This window comes from Hylobates moloch, unplaced genomic scaffold (assembly GCF_009828535.3).
Source record: "Hylobates moloch isolate HMO894 unplaced genomic scaffold, HMol_V3 SCAFFOLD_2, whole genome shotgun sequence".
NCBI classification, from domain to species: domain Eukaryota; kingdom Metazoa; phylum Chordata; class Mammalia; order Primates; family Hylobatidae; genus Hylobates; species Hylobates moloch.
Window position 1 is genome coordinate 124,028,565 of NW_026652277.1, and position 19,954 is coordinate 124,048,518.

The window sequence follows — 19,954 nt, forward strand, 5'->3', positions numbered from 1 at the left end:
GAAGGAAGGAAGGAAGGAAGGAAGGAAGGAAGGAAGGAAGGAAGGAAGGAAGGAAAGAAAGAAAGAAAGAAAGAAAGAAAGAAAGGGAAGGAAAGAAAAAGGAAAGAAAGGAAGAAGAAAAGAAAGGAAAGAGAGAAAAATCAGTGTTGAGATTGAAGGAATAACCAAGTGTCTTTCACAACGGATTTTTTTTTCCCTTTTAAAAAGAGACAGAGTCTCGCTCTGTCACCCCGGCTGGAGTGCAGTGGCGAGATCTCTGCTCACTGCAACCTCCACCTCCCAGGTTCAAGAGATTCTCCCACCTCAGCCTCCCAAGTAGCTGGGATTATAGGCATGCATCATCACGCCCCGCTAATTTTTGTATTTTTAGTAGAGACAGGATTTCACCATGTTGGCCAGGCTGGTCTTGGACTTTTGACCTCAAGTGATCCATCCGCCTTGGCCTCCCAAAGTGCTGGATTACAGGCATGAGCCACCGTGCAGAGCCAAACAAAACAAAGACTAAGCAGGAGAAAATTAAAACTAGTAGTCACTTAGCTTATTCACATTGGGAGAAAGGAAGATAACATATATACTTCTCGCCAGAGCTACAAGCAATATTACTGATGTTAGTTTCTTTTTATAAAACTTAACATTTAAGAAGGCTATCAAAAGCATAAAACCAAAGGACTGTTCTACAGAAATATTCAATCAATTTTAAAAAAAAAAGATTAAAAATACCATTCCTCAAAAATCCTGATGGTCATCCATTTTTCCCCTCTCTCTCTCTGCTGAATTAAGCTTTTATATTGGTCTTGCAAATTTTTAAAACATCTGGCAAAAATGTTATTATTTTTTTTTTTAATTTCAGAGTTCTCTAAAATGCGTAAGATACCGAGTTAATTTGTATTCTTTGTTCCTCACATGGACAAACCGCAGGAAAAAGTGATAACTTTAAAGGATTTATCTATTCTTCCACTTAAGCTTTACGGGAGGTAAAAACTCAAGGCAAAATAATTCTTATGCCACAAATAACATGTCTAAAATCCGCCACAGGAGACATGGAGGACATATAAGGAGAGTGTAGGGATTGCTACTCAGGCTCAATTCAGCTGGCTAGGACCCTCACGTAGGAAACCGGTGAAATAGTCTCCACATGCATACACTATTCACCTCCTGGTCTTTAACATCTATGAAGCCAAAGGAGAGCAGAGTTATAGCATTTCAAATAAATGTCAGACTGTGACAGCACATAGAAGACAGACTGTAAGCTTGTCTTTGAAAGGAAAAGCAAATGGCTGAAAATCACCACAGAAGGGAACCTACTCTTCACAAAATTTTCCATCTGTCAACAGTATTATTGAAATCAGTACTACAAGTGATCATGTAATAATTGTATTGTTTTAATCAGAGGCTTTCAAGAAGATATGTAACAGAAAACACATTCAAATATAGAAGACCTATATGAATTAATTTCTTCATACGTAATATGTTAAACATCTCTGTAAGACAAAACAGGAGAAAAATAAAAATGAACAAGTAGTAATTACTGGTAGGCTGCCAAAAGCAGGTCTTCAGTAAGTGATCTGTATCTTCAAACTCATCTGCCTTATAAGCCAGGTCAAATTAAGAGAATCAGCCCTTGAAAATTCATCATGAACACAGAAGTAGGTGGGCCCAGTGGGCTAACCGGTGCATCAGGGCTGAGCCGTGCCAGTCCTGGAGGAAGTTCATCCTTCATCCTGTCCATAAACATACATCTTGGCAGAAGGTTTCTACCCAGGGAAATCTGTGGTTTCAGTGAATCACAAAAGCAATAAAATCCAAATTCCTGGACAATTTTGACCTGGACGGTCACTGTCTGAAAATTAACTGAGAGAAGACATTTACTCCTTTGCTCTACAAAGTAAGTGCCACAGTCTTGGAAAATTGGCATCAAGAACAGTAATCAATATATATATTTAGAGTGCAATTACTTCTCTCCATGTTTCCCACTACCACTTTCACCTCTCTGAGCCAATACAATAGCCTCCTACTTGGTCACTGTCCTATGTTTATCCCCTGTGCACAGCATCCAGAAAGCTCTTTTAAAGCATAAATCATCATTAACAAGTAAATTTTCAAATATTTTCTAATGGGCCATAAAACATAATGCTTTATGACGCACTTCAACGATATGGTTATTTTAAGTTATGTACTAAAATCATTTTAAGAAATATGCAACCCACTGCATCTCCTTACTGCCTGCATCTGGGGCAGACTGCTCCCTGACCAATCTACATGCAGGCAACCATAAATAATGTCAGTAACAAAATACCTCTTCCCCTAGAAGCAGATTCCTACTAGGCCCACTCCACCCCCTTGGAATGCTATTGCTGCATTTCTCTGAGATCTCACCGTCTACCTTACTAAACTAAGTTACTACCTACCTTACTTACTAAGCTCTAAGTCATGCTATTTTTCTTTTCGGTCCCCAGTAAATACCAAACTTGCTCCCACTTCAGTTTTAGCAGCCTAGAATCCCCACTTTCCTAATCTTTACATAACTGCTTCCTATCATTCAAGTCTCAATACAGTGTTACCCCCTCAGAAAGATTTCTTTCATAATCCTAGGTAAGACAGCCCCACTTTCCAATCATTCCCTATACCATCATTCTATTTTATTCTAAATACTTATCGTTACTTCAAATTATGCAATTTACATGTTTAATAATGTACTGTCGCTCTCCCTCAACTAAAATATAAGCCTCATGAGGGCAAAGACTTTATCTTCAGCCCTAGAAAGTTCTATGTACTTCAGCCCTAGAAAGTTAATGTACTATGAGTATGCACATAGTACATACTCAACGAATGTTTGTTAATCACTAATAGCTAAATGAATGACTAGGCAATGGAGACAATAAAAACAAGGAATAGCAAACATAGTGTGGCATAGGGGAAAAAGTAGACAGTCTGGAGCCACACTGCCTGAGTTTGTTTCCCAGCTTTGTCATTTATTTAATAGTTGTGTGAGTTTGAGCAAGACACTTACTGTGCCTGACACAAATTAAGTGCTACATAAGTGTTTCCTATTATCATTATCTTTTAGGCTGCCTCAGATTCAACAACAGAAGACACTGAGCTGCTAGATTCTACCAGGGTAAGAAGTGTCAGGACCAGTATGGAAAAGTGGCCCTGCCAAAACCCCACCATTACATAACTGCCGGACTGTTCAGTCTGGCTCAGAGCCAGGGAGTCTCCATCACTCACATCAAATTCTATGTGAATGTTGCCTGTTGGAGTTATGCAATTGAGTAGCCTTTGCTAGCCATAGTTGGGAGAATAAAAGCCCTAACACAGTACAGCTGCAATATTTACAACCAAATACCCTCTATGTCTCTTTTGCTTCCTCCAACTTTTTCAACCACCATATAAAGGTTCTATCTTCTCACCCTGTGGGCACAATTTAGTTGCCATTTACCTCCCATCAATTTCACTGCATTCATCTCCAGCCATATCATGTAACGGTGGGAATAAGAATGGTGGTCCTTCACTTCCCTTTTAAGTTGGATTCCTAGGTATTTTATTCTCTTTGAAGCAATTGTGAATGGGAGTTCAATCATGATTTGGCTCTCTGTTTGTCTGTTATTGGTGTGTAAGAATGCTTATGATTTTTGTACATTGATTTTGTATCCTGAGACTTTGCTGAAGTTGCTTATCAGCTTAAGGAGATTTTGGGCTGAGACAATGGGGTTTTCTAGATATACAATCATGTCATCTGCAAACAGGGACAATCTGACTTCCTCTTTTCCTAATTGAATACCCTTTATTTCCTTCTCCTGCCTAATTGCCCTGGCCAGAACTTCACTCATAGGTGGGAACTGAACAATGAGAACACATGGACACAGAAAGGGGAACATCACACTCTGGGGACTGTTGTGGGGTGGGGGGAGGGGGGAGGGATAGCATTAGGAGATATACCTAATGCTAAATGACAAGTTAATGGGTGCAGCACACCAACATGGCACATGTATACATATGTAACAAACCTGCACATTGTGCACATGTACCATAAAACTTAAAGTATAATAATAAAATAAAAATTAAAAAAAAAAGAATGGTGGTCCAAGAACATCTGGGCCAACATCTGAGGAGTCCTCTAGTCTTGACAAGCAAGTCTAAGTTCCAACTCTATCTCTTAAGACCTAGATAACCATTCCTTTCCAACCCCTTCTTCTTCTAACATGTCTTAATATAGTACGGGAGAGGACAGAAGCATGATGGCGGAAGGGGTTCTTGTCAATCTGAAAAGATGAGAGGTTCACAATTGCTACACCTTATTACAGCATGGCTTTATAAACGGAATCAGTAAAAACCAGCTACCTCATGAAAACTCTGTAAATCGTTAAAAACTACTGCTTGGAAATTTAAAGAAAATTAATCTTATTAAGTATTGAGAAAAGCAGACTGTAAATTCTAATTTCAACATCACCAGCCAATAAACCATGACTGTAAGTTACAACATCTTTAAACTTATTCCAAGAGTCAATCCCAGTAACTGCCTTTATTTTTAAGTAGACAGGATTCAATTATCGTATTCTAACCAATTAAGAAGAATTTATTTCAAATGTATTTTTAAGCTGGGTAATAAAAAAGATTCAAAATTCAAAAATTTCATAATGTAAAAAACAAATTATTCTGTTGTTCTATGTGCTTACATTAACATTTCTAATAATAATGATCTTCAACTATACTCTCATTTTCCCTTCATCCATGACAATCTTTAAAGCAGCTTGTCAAAAAGAGATTTACAGAGCTACAGCACAGTGGTAGACCAGGACTAATTATCTAAATGTATTCCTGTTACAATCATCTATAGATTTAGGCCGGGCGCAGTGGCTCACGCTTGTAATCCCAGCACTTTGGGAGGCCGAGGCGGGCGGATCACAAGGTCAGGAGATCGAGACCATGGTGAAACCCCGTCTCTACTAAAAATACAAAAAATTAGCCGGGCGTGGTGGCGGGCGCCTGTAGTCCCAGCTACTCGGAGAGGCTGAGGCAGGAGAATGGCGTGAACCCGGGAGGCGGAGGTTGCAGTGAGCCGAGATCGTGCCACTGCACTCCAGCCTAGGGGACAGAGCGAGACTCCGTCTCAAAAAAAAAACAACAAAAAAAAAAAACAATCATCTATAGATTTATAACCAATAACCTCCTGTTCTATTACTTTTTAAAACTACTGTATATTAAGAAAATGTTATTTCTCTTGGCCGAAATTAGTTTATTACTTTCCTAGATGCAGAGGGCCAGAAACAAATTTAATATGCAATTGAGTTCATTTTTACTTCACTCAGAAATCAAGCCAAAGATAAAAACAAAAATATTTTAATTTTTGAAAGACTGACAAAGAAAAAGGTACCCCCATTATGTTCACTGTAATCTTTCCAACATTTATTATGTAGGTAATTCTTTAATACAAATCCTTTATGCTTCTGGAGAGAAAATGTAAAGTAGAGAACACTATTAATCTGTTAATGATTATCCACTGACAAATAACAAAAGCTTTTAAAACAAAGGGGCCACCAATGGTCACTGGAGATGCACTATGTAATGCAACATTTCTTAACTTTTGCTTCTCACCAGGATCACCTGAAGAGCTTTTAAAAAATACTAATGTGCAGGACCCACTCCAGACCAATTACCTGATTCCCTGGCATCTGTACTTTTGAAAGCTCCCCAGATGATTCTAATATATAGCCAGCGTTAACAACCTCCAGATGCAACAAAAAATACAGTCATGCTTCATTTAACGATGGGAATTCTGAGAAATGCATCAGGCAATTTCATCATGTGAACATCACAGAATGTACTTAGAAAACCTAGAGAGTACAGATTACTACACAACTAGGCTATATGGTATAACCTATTGCTCCTAGGCTATAAACCTATATGGTATGTGCAAACCAGGAAAAGGTACAGTAAAAATACCATATAAAATATTTTTAAAAGGCACCCCTGTAGAGTGCACGTACCATGAATGGAGCTTGCAGGGCTGACTCTGGGTGAGTCAATGAGTGAGTGGTGAGTGAATGTGAAGGCCTAGGACATTACTATACTCTACTGTAGACTTTGTAAACACTGTACATTTAAGTTACATTGAATTTATTTAAAAATTAACTTAAGCTTATTATAGCTTTTTCACTTTATAAACGTTTTCATTTTAACTTTTGAGTCTTTTGTAATAACACTTAGCTTAAAACAAACATGTACAGCTGCACAAAAACATTCTTTTTTTATATCCTTATTCTACGAAACTTTATTAAATTTTTTTTTTTTAACTTAAGACTTCTTGTTAAAAACTAAGACACAAATACACACATTAGCCTAGTCCTACAAAGTGGGAGGATCGTCAATATCACTGTCTTCCACCTCCACATCTTGTCCCACTGGAAAGTCTTTAGGGGCAATAACATGAGTGAAGCTGTCATCTCCTATGAAAACGATGCCTTCCAGAATACCTCTTGAAGGACCTTCCTGTTTTACAGCTAACTTTTTCCAATAAGTAGAAGGTGAACACTCTAAAATAATGATAAAAAGTACAGTAAATAGTAACATAGTCGTTTATCATTATCAATTACTGTACATAATTATATGTGCTAGACATTTATCCAACTGGCAGCACAATACATTTGTTTATGACAGTATCACCACAAACCTATGAGTAATGTATTGTGCTATGATGGTACAAGGGCTACCAGGTTACTAGGCCATATAAATTGTTCAGTTCCATTATAATCTTAAGGGACCACTATCATACATGCAGTCCACTGTTGACTGAAACATCATAATGCAGAGCATGATTGTACATTCACTTCAGAATCAGGGATCTAGGTTCAAATTCCGGTTCCACCTCTTGGTAGTTCTGTGAACTCATTTCCTCATTTGCAAAGATGGTAATATTTATCTAATTCTTGTGAGGAATCACTAAGATTATGCATGTGAAAGTCTCTAGGCCTGGGATATCACAGGAATTTAGTTAGCCTAATAAGCTCCTCCATTCTATTTCAAATCTACCTAATCTGTACATGGTAGCTACATGGAAAATACCTCTATAAAGAAGTTCCCAATTTGCAAACAGTTCATATTGTGAATCTGGAGTTTAATTAAAACAGGAGATAGAAAAAACAGCATGCTCAAACAAGTTTTTATTTTGTAGGACCTGTGTAGAGTGAAATCTATCAAACCCCTTGCTCCCATTATGCACTTAATGGAATAACAGGAGCTTTGGAGAATTAAAAAACAAAAACCAAAATAAAACAAGTACACAACAGATTCTTCTTTTCACTTAACATGTACTTGGGGAAGCCAAACTGACACAAGTTATCACAATTTCTAGTAAGTCTGATGAATCCTTTATTATGCACTTGTAATGCTTGATGGCTCAAGTCCTTCCCACCCGCCCCCACTCCTCATCCCCTCAAACGGCAGAGATGACCAAGTAATAGATATTATACTTAAGTAAAAAGTATATCAGAAGTTTAGGCTGGGCTGAGCATGGTGGAGCATGCCTGTAATCCTAGCACTTTGGGAGGCCTAGGCGGGAGGACTGCTTGAGCCCAGGAGTTTGAGACCAGCCTGGGCAACATAGGTAGATCCCGTCTCTACCAAAAAAAAAAAAAAAAAAAAAATTAGCCAAGCATTGGTGGTGTATGCCAGTGGTACCAGCTACCTGGGAGACTGACATGGGAAAACTGATTGCCTGAACCCAGGAGGTCAAGGCTGCAGTGAGCCATGACCTTACCACTGCGCCTCAGCCTGGGTGACAGAGCAAGGAGGCCCTGAATCAAAAAAAAAGGCTAGTCAAAAGTGCTATTAAAAACAAACAATACTAGAGTGAGAAATAGGGAAAAGCTGTTGGTTCTCATTACAGTGGGACCAGTGATGACTTTTATTAATAACTTATACACCTGCAAAGAATTTAGCAATTTAAAAAACCCTAGGATTTTATATTAATTTGCACACAACTTACTGATATAGCTGTCCTCATTGTAGAGAGGAGAAAATTGCAGCTCAAAGCAGCTAGACGACATGCCCAAGGTCATCAGGCTAGTAGCTGCTAGTGGGTGCTACCATGACACAGAAGATTTTTAGTTACATTTCTATAAATAAAACAGCTTGTTTGCTAACACTCAATGTTCAGCCAATTCAAGATAATTTATGACTGATATCTGGGAAACGATTAATGAATGGCATGTTCATATTATCAAAAATTCCAAGGTTCTATGCTTCAAAAATTATGGTAGCATCTAGTATAGTAATTCAACAAATCTCATCTCCTGTAGTATTTAGAGATGACAGAACAGTACAGCTAACAGTAGCTGCTACTACAGAAATAACTATTACTTGTTTCAACATGTTCATTAAGCCATAATTCTTCAATGAGTACATGAAGAAAGGCATTGTGATAATCAATCGAAAATATTACTCAATTAGGAACTATTCTTTAAAAGAAGACAAGGACAATAATGAGTGAAACTGAAAAAATCTCATCTTAGTTCAACTTTTAGCTACTGGGACTGTTCAAGAAGTATTTTCCTCAAAACTGTTATATAACAACTAATTCACTGCAAAACAAAGTTGGTTGAAAACTATATACATTTCTCAAAACACATGGCCCACCCAGAATTTTACAAATTATACTTTATTACCTATAATTAGCTTATTGTGGACTAAATATTATTGTTTTAAATGTATCCCATAACTTTTAGGGATACATGATGCACATAGTGTATCCTGTAAGGTCCAAAACTTCAATCAGGATTTCCAAGAATCCTAACAGTAAAAATAAGAATAAAGTTATTAAAATTTGAAATTATCCTCCCAGTTTCTCAAATTTTTTCATTTACAACTCACTCAAATATGTGAATTGCATTACTCTATTGAGTACTAACACCTGAAAATAAATAATGCTAAAAATACTGGTGAGAATGAGCTGTATTATAATTGTAAAGCACTTCCCCTTTCAACAAGTCCATGAAGTTGTCTTCCTTCTCTTCTCACTTCCTATATTTCCCTTCATCACCTTGTCTCTTCTGCTCCTTTCTTACATTCTAGGGGGACAAATATTAATATTTTTTCATCTTTCAAAAAATATGTAAAAGAGTTATAGAGTTTTTTAAATCTTACATAAAAATAATGACTTTTAAATACATGAAAACTACATGCAGGTTAAAGTACCTGTGGAACAAAATCTAAGCATTAACAAAAACAAGAAGATAGTTTAAGAAAAAATAGCTGTGAAAGCACTATTCACAGTAGCAAAGAATTAGAACCAACCCAAATGTCTATCAATGATAGACTGGATTAAGAAAATGTGGCACATATAGACCATGGAATACTATGCAGCCATAAAAAAGGATGTGTTCATGTCCTTTGCGGGGACATGGATGAAGCTGGAAACCATCATTCTCAGCAAACTATCACAAGCACAGAAAACCAAACACTGCATGTTCTCACTCATAGGTGGGAACTGAACAATCAGACACCTGGACACAGGGTGGGGAACATCACACACTGGGGCCTGTCGGGGGGTGAGGGCCTGGGGGAAGGGATAGCATTAGGAGAAACATCTAATGATCTAATGTAAATGACGAGTTGATGGGTGCAGCAAACCAACACGGCACACGTATACCTATGTAACAAGCCTGCACGTTGTGCACATGTACCCTAGAACTTAAAGTATAATTTTAAAAAAAAGAAAAAAAATAGCCACAAAATCTTGACATTCTGAGTGTGGCTTGGAATTTGAAATTTAACTACAATTAGAATTATGAAAATTAACTCTAATTTGAAATGCTGTTTGGGATACTTTTATATCCTTCTAATGGGAAAGAGAGAAATAAACTAAATGTAAAAGAGCTCCAGGAACTTAAGCACAGTCTGGATACTAAAGGGACACTGTGGGAAGAAATGCTTCTTTTTTTTTTTTTTTTTTTTTTGAGACGGAGTCTTGCTCGGTCGCCCAGGCTGGAGTGCAGTGGCGCAATCTCGGCTCACTGCAAGCTCCGCCTCCCGGGTTCACGCCATTCTCCTGCCTCAGCCTCTCCGAGTAGCTGGGACTACAGGCGCCCGCCACCACGCCCGGCTAATTTTTTGTATTTTTAGTAGAGACGGGGTTTCACCCTGGTCTCGATCTCCTGACCTCGTGATCCGCCCGCCTCGGCCTCCCAAAGTGCTGGGATTACAAGCGTGAGCCACCGCGCCCGGCCAGAAATGCTTCTTAAGTAGAAAAGCACTTTGAAGACAATAATCAGGACTACACATGCTGTATTTTAGATGAACAAACGTGTTCATTTTACCCCTCTTTTTTATAAGTTGCTTATTTTTCCAGTGTTTGGGTAAAAATCTTGCAATTCTCTGAATGTTAATTAAAATACCAGTGGCACAGATAGTTTTATTCTTAAATGTGATTTTCACATAAAAGGATTCTGAACCTTATATAGTTTCTAAAGTAGTAAAAGAGAAATGGTATCCAATGAGTACCAAGAAACTAGGCCGGGCGCGGTGGCTCACGCCTGTAATCCCAGCACTTTGGGAGGCCGAGGCGGGTGGATCACGAGGTCAGGAGATTGAGACCATCCTGGCTAACACGGTGAAACCCCGTCTCTACTAAAAATACAACAAATTAGCCGGGCGTGGTGGCGAGCGCCTGTGGTCCCAGCTACTCGGGAGGCTGAGGCAGGAGAATGGCGTGAACCCGGGAGGCAGAGCCTGCAGTGAGCCGAGATTGCGCCACTGCACTCCAGCCTGGGAGAAAGAGCGAGACTCCGTCTCAAAAAAAAAAAAAAATAAATAAATAAACTAGCGCTGCAATAGAACTGCACTGACTTTCTTGGTTCAGGAGATGACATCATTAATATACAGAATTCTAACAACCAGAATTCATCACTACAGCCACTAATCAGAACTGTTCTACACAGGCCAAGTTTGAGAACATAAAATGTTACAGGGGTCAGGTGTGGGGGCTTGACATTCTCAATACAAATGATTTCTAGGCTTTTGTTTAAAAGCATGTAACACCTGGAAATACGTAATACATGAACCAGCATTAACTATTGATTGTTGAGCTAAAATGTGTATCTAGCCATCCATACCCTAGAAAGGTAATGAAGGAATGGAACAGAGACTAGGTAAGTTTAAATTAGAGTTAAAGAGTGGGAAAGAAGAGTTGTTAAGATATGCAGAGATAGATCAAGTGAGCTAGAGCTGAAAGGAAAATACACAGAACACACATTATTTCAAAAAATGTAAGCAGAATGTCTTACTGCAACGACAGCATACTATTGATTCATTTGTCATTTAGTAGTCACCTCAGAAAAAGTAAATAATCATCATCCAGAAACAGTTATGGTTAACTTTGCAATGAGAAGTTTACATAGTTCACCAGGCAACAGTTCACACCTACAATCCCAGCGCTTTAAGAGGCTGAGGTGGGCAGCTCCCTTGAGCCCAGGAGTTCAAGACCAGCCTGGGCAGTGTGGTGAAAGGTCGTCTCTACAAAAATTCAAAAATGAGCTGGACGTGGTGGCGGGCACCTGTAGTCCCAGCTACTCAGGAGACTGAAGTGGGAGCATCACTTAAGCCTGGGAGGCGGAAGGTTGCAGAGAGCTGAGATCCTGCCACTGAACTCCAGACTGGGAGACTCAGAAAGACTCCATCTCAAAAAAAAAGAAAAAAGAAGACGTTTACACGGTTAAACTTACATATAAGAGGTTAATGGTTAAAATAACTGTTTTGTTTATATGCTAAATCCCTTTGTTTAAAAAAGAATATAGTTACACATGCAGCCAAATAAGTCATTATGACAACAGGACATAATAGTTCTCAAGGGAAGAATTGCTGGAATAGATGAGAAACTTCATAAATGGGTTAGCCCACACTGTGAACTTTGAAACATATCTGGCACAGCTGTTGTGATGGCAGTGACAATTCACGTAAAGTACCCAGAACAGAACTTGGAATGAGTTAAATGCACTCAACAAGTGGTCACTGCTACTTTAAATGAGAAGCAGTTTTGCCTACTAACTCCACATCATTTCCCTCTAGAGTAGTGGTTCTCATAAGAATATGGTGGTAATTAGGGTGATAATGGTAGAGATGAAGAAAAGTCAATAAATTGGGGTTTATTTTGGAGGCAGTATTGACACAGCCTATTGTTAGGCTGGATGTAGAAGTTGGGTTGAAAAAAATGAAACAATTATTACCGGAGGTGGGGCCTGGGGGAGGGGGCAGTGTGCTACTGGCATCTAGTCTGTAGAGGCCAGAAGTGCTGCTAAAGATTACACAATGCACAGGACAGCCCCAACCCTCACAGCCACATCAAAGAATTATCCAGTCCAAAAAAGTCAACAGTACAGAGATTGGGAAACCCTGCTCCACAGGAGTGGTTCTCAAACTTTAGTGAGTCAAAACCTTCTGGAAGACTTGCTGAAACAGGCTGCTGGGACTTACCCAGAGTTTCTCATTCAGTTGGTCTAGGGCACATTTTTCTTTGAGACGGAGTCTCACTCTGTCGCCCAGGCTGGAGTGCAGTGGCACCATCTCGACTCACTTCAACCTCCGCCTCCCAGGTTCAAGTGATTCTCCTGCCTCAGCCTCCTGAGTAGCTCGGATTAGAGGCGTGGACCATGCCTAATTTTTGTATTTTTAGTAGAGATAGGGTTTCACCATGTTGGTCAGGCTGGTCTTGAACTCCTGACCTTGTGATCCACCCACCTCGGCCTCCCAAAGTGCTGGGATTACAGGCATGAGCCACTGCACCCGGCCGGTCTAAGGTACATTTCTAATCAGTTCCCAAGTAACGCTAATGCTTTTGGCATACTTTGGGAAACAGTGATCTAAAGAAAGGTGATAAGAAGCTAATGGACAAAACAAAAAAGGATTAGAAAAGTAAGTACATCTAAAGTTTTCCATTCTCTTAAAGAAAATCATAAAGTTCTTAAAAAGTTTTCCATTCTCGAGTTGACAAGATGGCTGAAGAGGAAAAATTCCGGTCTGCAGCTCCCAGTGAGACCAACACAAAAGGCGGCAGGTGATTTCTGCATTTCCAGCTGAGGTACCCAGGTCATCTTGTTGGGACTGATCAGGCAGTGGATCCAACTCATGGAGGGCGACCAGAAGCAGGGTGGTGGGGCATTCCTTCACCCAGGATGCGCAAGAAGCCGGGGAGCCTCCCTCCCCCAGCCAAGGGAAGCTGTGAGGTACTGTGCTACCCGGTTGGGTTACTACGCTTTTCCCACGGTTTCTGCAATCTGCAGATCAGGAGATACCCTCATGTAGCCTACACCACCAGGTCCCTGGGTTTCAAGCACAAAACTGGGCAGCCATTTGGGCAGACACCGAGCTAGCTGCAGGAGTCTTTTTCGTACTTCAGTGGCGCCTGGAACCCCAGAGAGACAGAACCATTCATTCCCCTGGAAAGTGTGCTGAAGCCACAAAGTCAAGTGTTCTCGTTCAGTGGGTCCCACTCCTACGGAGCCCAGCAAGCTAAGAAACACTGGCTTGAAATTCTCACTGCCAGCACAGCAGTCTAACGTCAACCTGGGACGATCGAGCTTGGCGGGGGGAGGGGCATCTGACATTACTGAGGCTTTAGTAGGCAGTTTTCCCCTGACGGTGCTAAGGAGTCTGGGAGGTCTGGACTGAGCGGAATTCACCACAGTCCAGCAAAGTGGCTGTGGCCAGAGTGCTTCTCTAGATTCCTCCTCATTGGGCAGGGCATCTCTGAAGGAAAAGTAATGGCCCCAGTCAGGGGCTTACAGACAAAACCCCCATCTCCCTGGGACACAGCACCTGGGGGAAGGGGCGGCTGTGGGTGCAGCTCCAGCAGATTGAATCATTCCTGCCTGCCAACTCTGAAGAGAGGAGCTGATCCTGATGAGGGATTCTCCCAGCACAGCACACCAGCTCTGGTAAGGGACAGGCTGCCTCAAGTGGGTCTCTGATCCCTGTGCCTCCTGACTGGGAAAGACCTCCCAACAGGGGTCAACAGACACCTCATACAAGAGAGCTCCGGCTGGCATCAGGCCAGTGCCCCTCCGGGACGAAGCTTCCAGAGGAAGTGGCAGGCAGCAATCTTTGCTGTTCTACAGCCTCCACTGGTGATACCCAGGCGAACAGGGTCTGGAGTGGACTTCTAGCAAACTGCAGCAGACCTGCAGAAGAGGGGACCTAACAAAAAGAAAGTAACAACATCAACATCAACATAAAGGACCCCCACAAAAAAACCCCATCCAAAGGTCATTAGCCTCCAAGATCAAAGGTAGATAAATCCACAAAGATGAAAAAGAAAACAAAACCAGCACAAAAATGCTGAAGATTCAAAAAACCAGAATGCCTCTTCTCCAAATGATCACAACTCCTCTCCAGCAAGGGCACAAAACTGGATGAAGAATGAGGTTGATGAATTGACAGAAGGCGGCTTCAGACGGTGGGTAATAACAAACCCCTCTGAGCTAAAGGAGCATGTTCTAACCCAATGCAAGGAAGCTAAGAACCTTGATAAAAGGTTATAGGAACTGCTAACTAGGATAACCAGTTTTGAGAGGAACACAAATGACCTCATGGAGCTGAAAAACATAGCACGAGAACTTTGTGAAGCATATACAAGTATCAATAGCCAAATTGATCAAGTGGAAGAAAGGATATCAGAGATTGATGATCAACTTACTGAAATAAGGTATGAACATAAGATTAGAGAAAAAAGAATAAAAAGGAACGAATGAAGCCTCCAAGAAATATGTGACTATGTGAAAAGACCGAACTTAACGATCGGTGTACCTGAAAGTGACGGGAAGAATGGAACCGAGTTGGAAAACACACTTCAGGGTATTATCCAGGAGAACTTCCCCCACCAAGCAAGACAGGCCAACATTCAAATTCAGGAAATACAGAGAACACCACAAAGATACTCCTAAAGAAGAGCAACCCCAAGACACATAATCATCAGATTCTCCAAGGTTGAAATGAAGGAAAAAACGTTAAGGGCAGCCAGAGAGAAAGGTTAGGTTTCCTACAAGGGGAAGCCCATCAGACTAACAGCAGATCTCTCTGCAGAAACCCTACAAGCCAGAAGAGAGTGGGAGCCAATATATTCAACATTCTTAAAGAAAACAATTTTCAACCCAGAATTTCATATCCAGCCAAACTAAGCTTCATAAGCAAAGGAGAAATAGAATCCTTTAGAGACAAGCAAATGCTAAGGGATTTTGTCATCACCAGGCCTGCCCTACAAGAGCTCCTGAAGGAAGCACTAAATATGGAAAGGAAAAACCAGTACCAGCCACTGCAAAAAACACCAAAATATAAAGACCAACAACACTACGAAAAAACTGCATCAACTAATGGGCAAAATAACCAGCTAGCATCATGATGGCAGGGTCAAATTCACACATAACAATATTAACCTTAAATGTAAATGGGATAAATGCTCCAATTAAAAGACACAGACTGGCAAATTGGATAAAGCGTCAAGACCCATCAGTGTGCTGTATTCAGGAGACCCATCTCACCTGCAAAGACACACATAGGTTCAAAATAAAGAGATGGAGGAATATTTACCAAGCAAATGGACTGCAAAAAAAAAGCAAGGGGGCTGGGCGCGGTGGCTCACGCCTGTAATCCCAGCACTTTGGAAGGCCGAGGCGGGCGGATCACGAGGTCAGGAGATCGAGACCATCCTGGCTAACACAGTGAAACCCTGTCTCTACTAAAAATACAAAAAAATTAGCCGGGCGCGGTGGCGGGCGCCTGTAGTCCCAGCTATTCGGGAGGCTGAGGCAGGAGAATGGCGTGAACCCGGGAGGCGGAGCTTGCAGTGAGCAGACATCGAGCCACTGCACTCCAGCCTGGGCGACAGAGCCAGACTCCATCTCCAAAAAAACAAAACAAAACAAAACAAAAAAAAAAGCAAGGGTTGCAATCCTAGTCTCTGATAAAACAGACTTTAAACCAACAAAGATCAAAAAAGACAAAGAAGGGCATTACATAATGGTAAAGGGATCAATGCAACAATAAGAGCTAACTATCCTAAATATATGTGCACCCAATACAGGAGCACCCAGATTCATAAAACAAGTTCTTCGAGATCTACAAAGAGACTTGAACTCCCACACAATAACAGTGGGGGATTTTAACTCCCACTGTCAATATTAGGCAGATCAACAAGACATAAAATTAACAAGGATATTCAGACTTGAACTCAGTTCTGGACCAAGCAGACCTAATAGACATCTACAGAACTCTCCACCCCAAATCAACAGAATACACATTCTTCTCAGCACCACATAGCACGCGTATTCTAAAATCAACCACATAATTGGAAGTAAGGCACTCCTCTGCAAATGCAAAATAATGGAAAATATAATAAACAGTCTCTCAGACCACAGTGCAATCAAATTAGAACTCAAGATGAAGAAACTAACTCAAAACTGTACAACTACATGAAAACTGCTCCTGAATAACTACTGGGTAAATAACGAAATTAAGGCAGAAATAAAGAAGTGCTTTGAAACCAATGAGAAAAAAAGAGACAATGTACCAGAATCTCTCAGACACAGCTAAAGCAGTGTTAAGAGGGAAATTTATAGCACTAAATGCCCACATCAGAAAGCTGGAAAGATCTAAAATCGACACCCTAACATCACAATCAAAGAATTAGAGAAGCAAGAGCAAACAAATTCAAAAGCTAGCACAAGACAAGAATAATTAAGATCAGAGCAGAACTGAAGGAGATGGAGACATGGAAAACCCTCAAAAAAAAAAAAAATCAATGAATCCAGGAGCTAGTTTTTTGAAAAGATTAACAAAATAGACCACTAGCTAGACTAATTAAGAAGAAAAGAGAGAAGAATCAAATAGACACAATAAAAAATAATAAACGGGATATCACCACTGATCTCACAAAAATACAAACCACCATCAGAGAGTATTATAAACACCTCTATGCAAATAAACTAGAAATTCCAGAAGAAATGGATAAATTATTGGACACATACACACTCCCAAGACTAAACCAGAAGAAGTTGAATCCCTGACTAGAACAATAACAAGTTCTGAAATTGAGGCAGTAATTTAACAGCCTACCAACCAAAAAAGTCCAGGACCAGACGGATTCACAGCCGAATTCTACCATAGGTACAAAGAGGAACTGGCACCATTCCTTCTGAAACTATTCCAAACAACAGAAAAAGAAGGACTCCTCCCTAACTCATTTTATGAGGCCCTAACTCATTTTATGATACCAAAACCTGGCAGAGACACAACAAAAAAAGAAAATTTCAGGCCAATACCCCTGATGAACATCAATGTGAAAATCCTCAAGAAAATACTGGCAAACCAAATCCAGCAGCACATCAAAAAGCTTATCCACCACGATCATGTCGGCTTCATCCCTGGGATGCAAGGCTGATTCAACACACGCAAATCAATAAACGTAATCCATCACATAAACAGAACCAATGACAAAAACCACATGATTCTCTCAATAGATGCAGAAATGGCCTTTAGTAAAATTCGACATCGCTTCATGCTAAAAACTCTCAATAAGCTAGGTATTGATGGAACATATCTCAAAATAGTAAGAGCTATTTATGACAAACCCATAGTCAATATCATACTGAATGGGCAAAAGCTGGAAGCATTCCCTTTGAAAACTGCCACAAGACAAGGATGCCCTCTCTTACCACTCCTATTCAACATAGTATTCGAAGTTCTGGCCAGGGCAATCAGGCAAGAGAAAAAATAAAGGGTATTCAAATAGGAAGTCAAATTGTCTCTGTTTGCAGATGACATGATTGTATATTTAGAAAACCCCATCGCCTCAGCGCAAAAACTCCTTAAGCTGTTAAGTAACTTCAGCAAAGTCTCAGCATACAAAATCTATTTGCAAAAATCACAAGCATTCCTATACACCAACAGCAGAGAAGCAGAGAGCCAAATCATGAGTGAACTCCCATTCACAACTGCTACAAAGACAACGAAATACCTAGGAATCCAACTTACAAGTGACGTGAAGGACCTCTTCAAGAACTACAAACCACTGCTCAAGGAAATAAGAGAGGACACAAACAAATGGAAAAACATTCCATGCTCATGGATAGGAAGAATCAGTATCATGAAAATGGCCATACTGCCCAAAGTAATTTACAGATTCAATGCTATTCCCATCAAGCTACCATTGACTTTCTTTGCAGAATTACAAAAAAACTACTTTAAATTTCATACGGAACCAAAAAAGAGCCTGTATAGCCAAGACAATCCTAAGCAAAAAGAACAAAGCTGGAGGCATCACACTACCTGACTTCAAACTATATTACAAGGCCATAGTAACCAAAACAGCATGGTACTGGTACCAAAACAGATATATAGAACAATGGAACAGAACAGAGACCTCAGAAATAACACCACACATCTACAACCATCTGATCTTCGACAAACCAGACAAAAACATGCAATGGGGAAAGGATTCCTATTTAATAAATGGTTCTGGGAAAACTGGCTAGCCATATGCAGAAAACAGGAACTGGACCCATTCCTTACACCTTATACAAAAATGAACTCAAGGTAGATAAAAGACTTAAATGTCAAGCCCAAAACCATAAAAACCCTAGAAGAAAACCTAGGTAATACTATTCAGGACACAGGCACGGGAAAAGACTTCATGACTAAAACACCAAAAGCAATGGCAACAAAAACCAAAATTGACAAATGGAATCTAATCAAACTAAAGAGCTTCTGCACAGCAAAAGAAACTATCATAAGAGTGACTAAAGAGCTTCTGCACAGCAAAAGAAACTATTATCAGAGTGAAGAGGCAACCTACAGAATGGGAGAAAATTTTTGCAATCTACCCATCAGACAAAGGTCTAATATCTAGAATCTACAAGGAACTTAAATTTACAAGAAAAAAAGAAACCCATCAAAAAGTGGGTGAAGGATATGAGCAGGTACTTCTCAAAAGACGACATTTATGCGCCCAACAAACATATGAAAAAAAGCTCATCATCACTGATCATTAGAGAAATGCAAATCAAAACCACAATGAGATACTATCTTACACCAGTTAGAATGGGGATTGTTAAGAAGTCAGGAAACAACAGATGCTGGCAAGGTTGTGGAGAAATAGGAACACTTTTACACTGTTCATGAGAGTGTAAATTAGTTCAACCATTGTGGAACACAGTGTGGCAATTCCTCAAGGATCTAGAGCCAGAAATACCATTTGACCCAGCAATCCCATTACTGAGTATATTCCCAAAGGATTATAAATCATTCTACTATAAAGACACATGCAAATGTATGTTTACTGCGGCACTATTTACAACAGCAAAGACTTGGAACCAACCCAAATGCCCATCAATGTTAGACTGGATAGAGAAAATGTGGCACATATATACCATGGAATACTATGCAGCCATAAAAAAGAATGATTTTGTATCCTTTGCAGAGACATCAATGAAGCTAGAAGCCATTATCCTCAGCAAACTAACACAGGAACAGAAAATCAAACACCACATGTTCTCACTCATTAGTGGGAGCTGAACAATAAGAACACATGGGATACAGGGAGGGGAACATCACACACTGGGGCCTGTCGGTGGGTTGGGGGCAAGCAGAGGGGGAACATTAGGACAAATACCTAATGTATGCAAGGCTTAAAACATAGATGACGGGTTGATAGGTGCAGTAAACCACCATGGCACATGTATACCTATGTAACAAACCTGCACCCTCTGCACATGTATCCCAGAACTTAAAGTAAAATAAAATAAAAGTTTTCCATTCTCTTAAAGATAATCATAAAGTTCTTAAAAGGTTTCAAAACAGGCCTGGCGCAGTGGCTCTTGCCTATAATCCCAGCACTTTGGGAGGCTGAGACGGAAGGATCACTTGACTCCAGGAGTTTGAGACCAGCCTGGGCAACATGATGAGACTTCTCTTT

The 19,954-nt window shown here is 40.2% G+C and overlaps 1 protein-coding gene and 1 long non-coding RNA gene across 4 annotated transcripts in view; one reads left to right on the top strand and one right to left on the bottom strand.

Annotated features, from left to right (window-relative positions):
- ATG5 (autophagy related 5) overlaps nt 1-19,954 on the bottom strand; it is a 141,603-nt gene that overhangs the window by 64,585 nt on the left and 57,064 nt on the right. The window lies entirely within an intron of this gene.
- LOC131382860 (uncharacterized) overlaps nt 11,079-19,954 on the top strand; it is a 26,776-nt gene continuing 17,900 nt past the window's right edge. The window contains exon 1 of the long non-coding RNA XR_009212448.1: nt 11,079-11,144. This is a non-coding gene — a long non-coding RNA (uncharacterized LOC131382860). The remainder of the gene's footprint in view (nt 11,145-19,954) is intronic.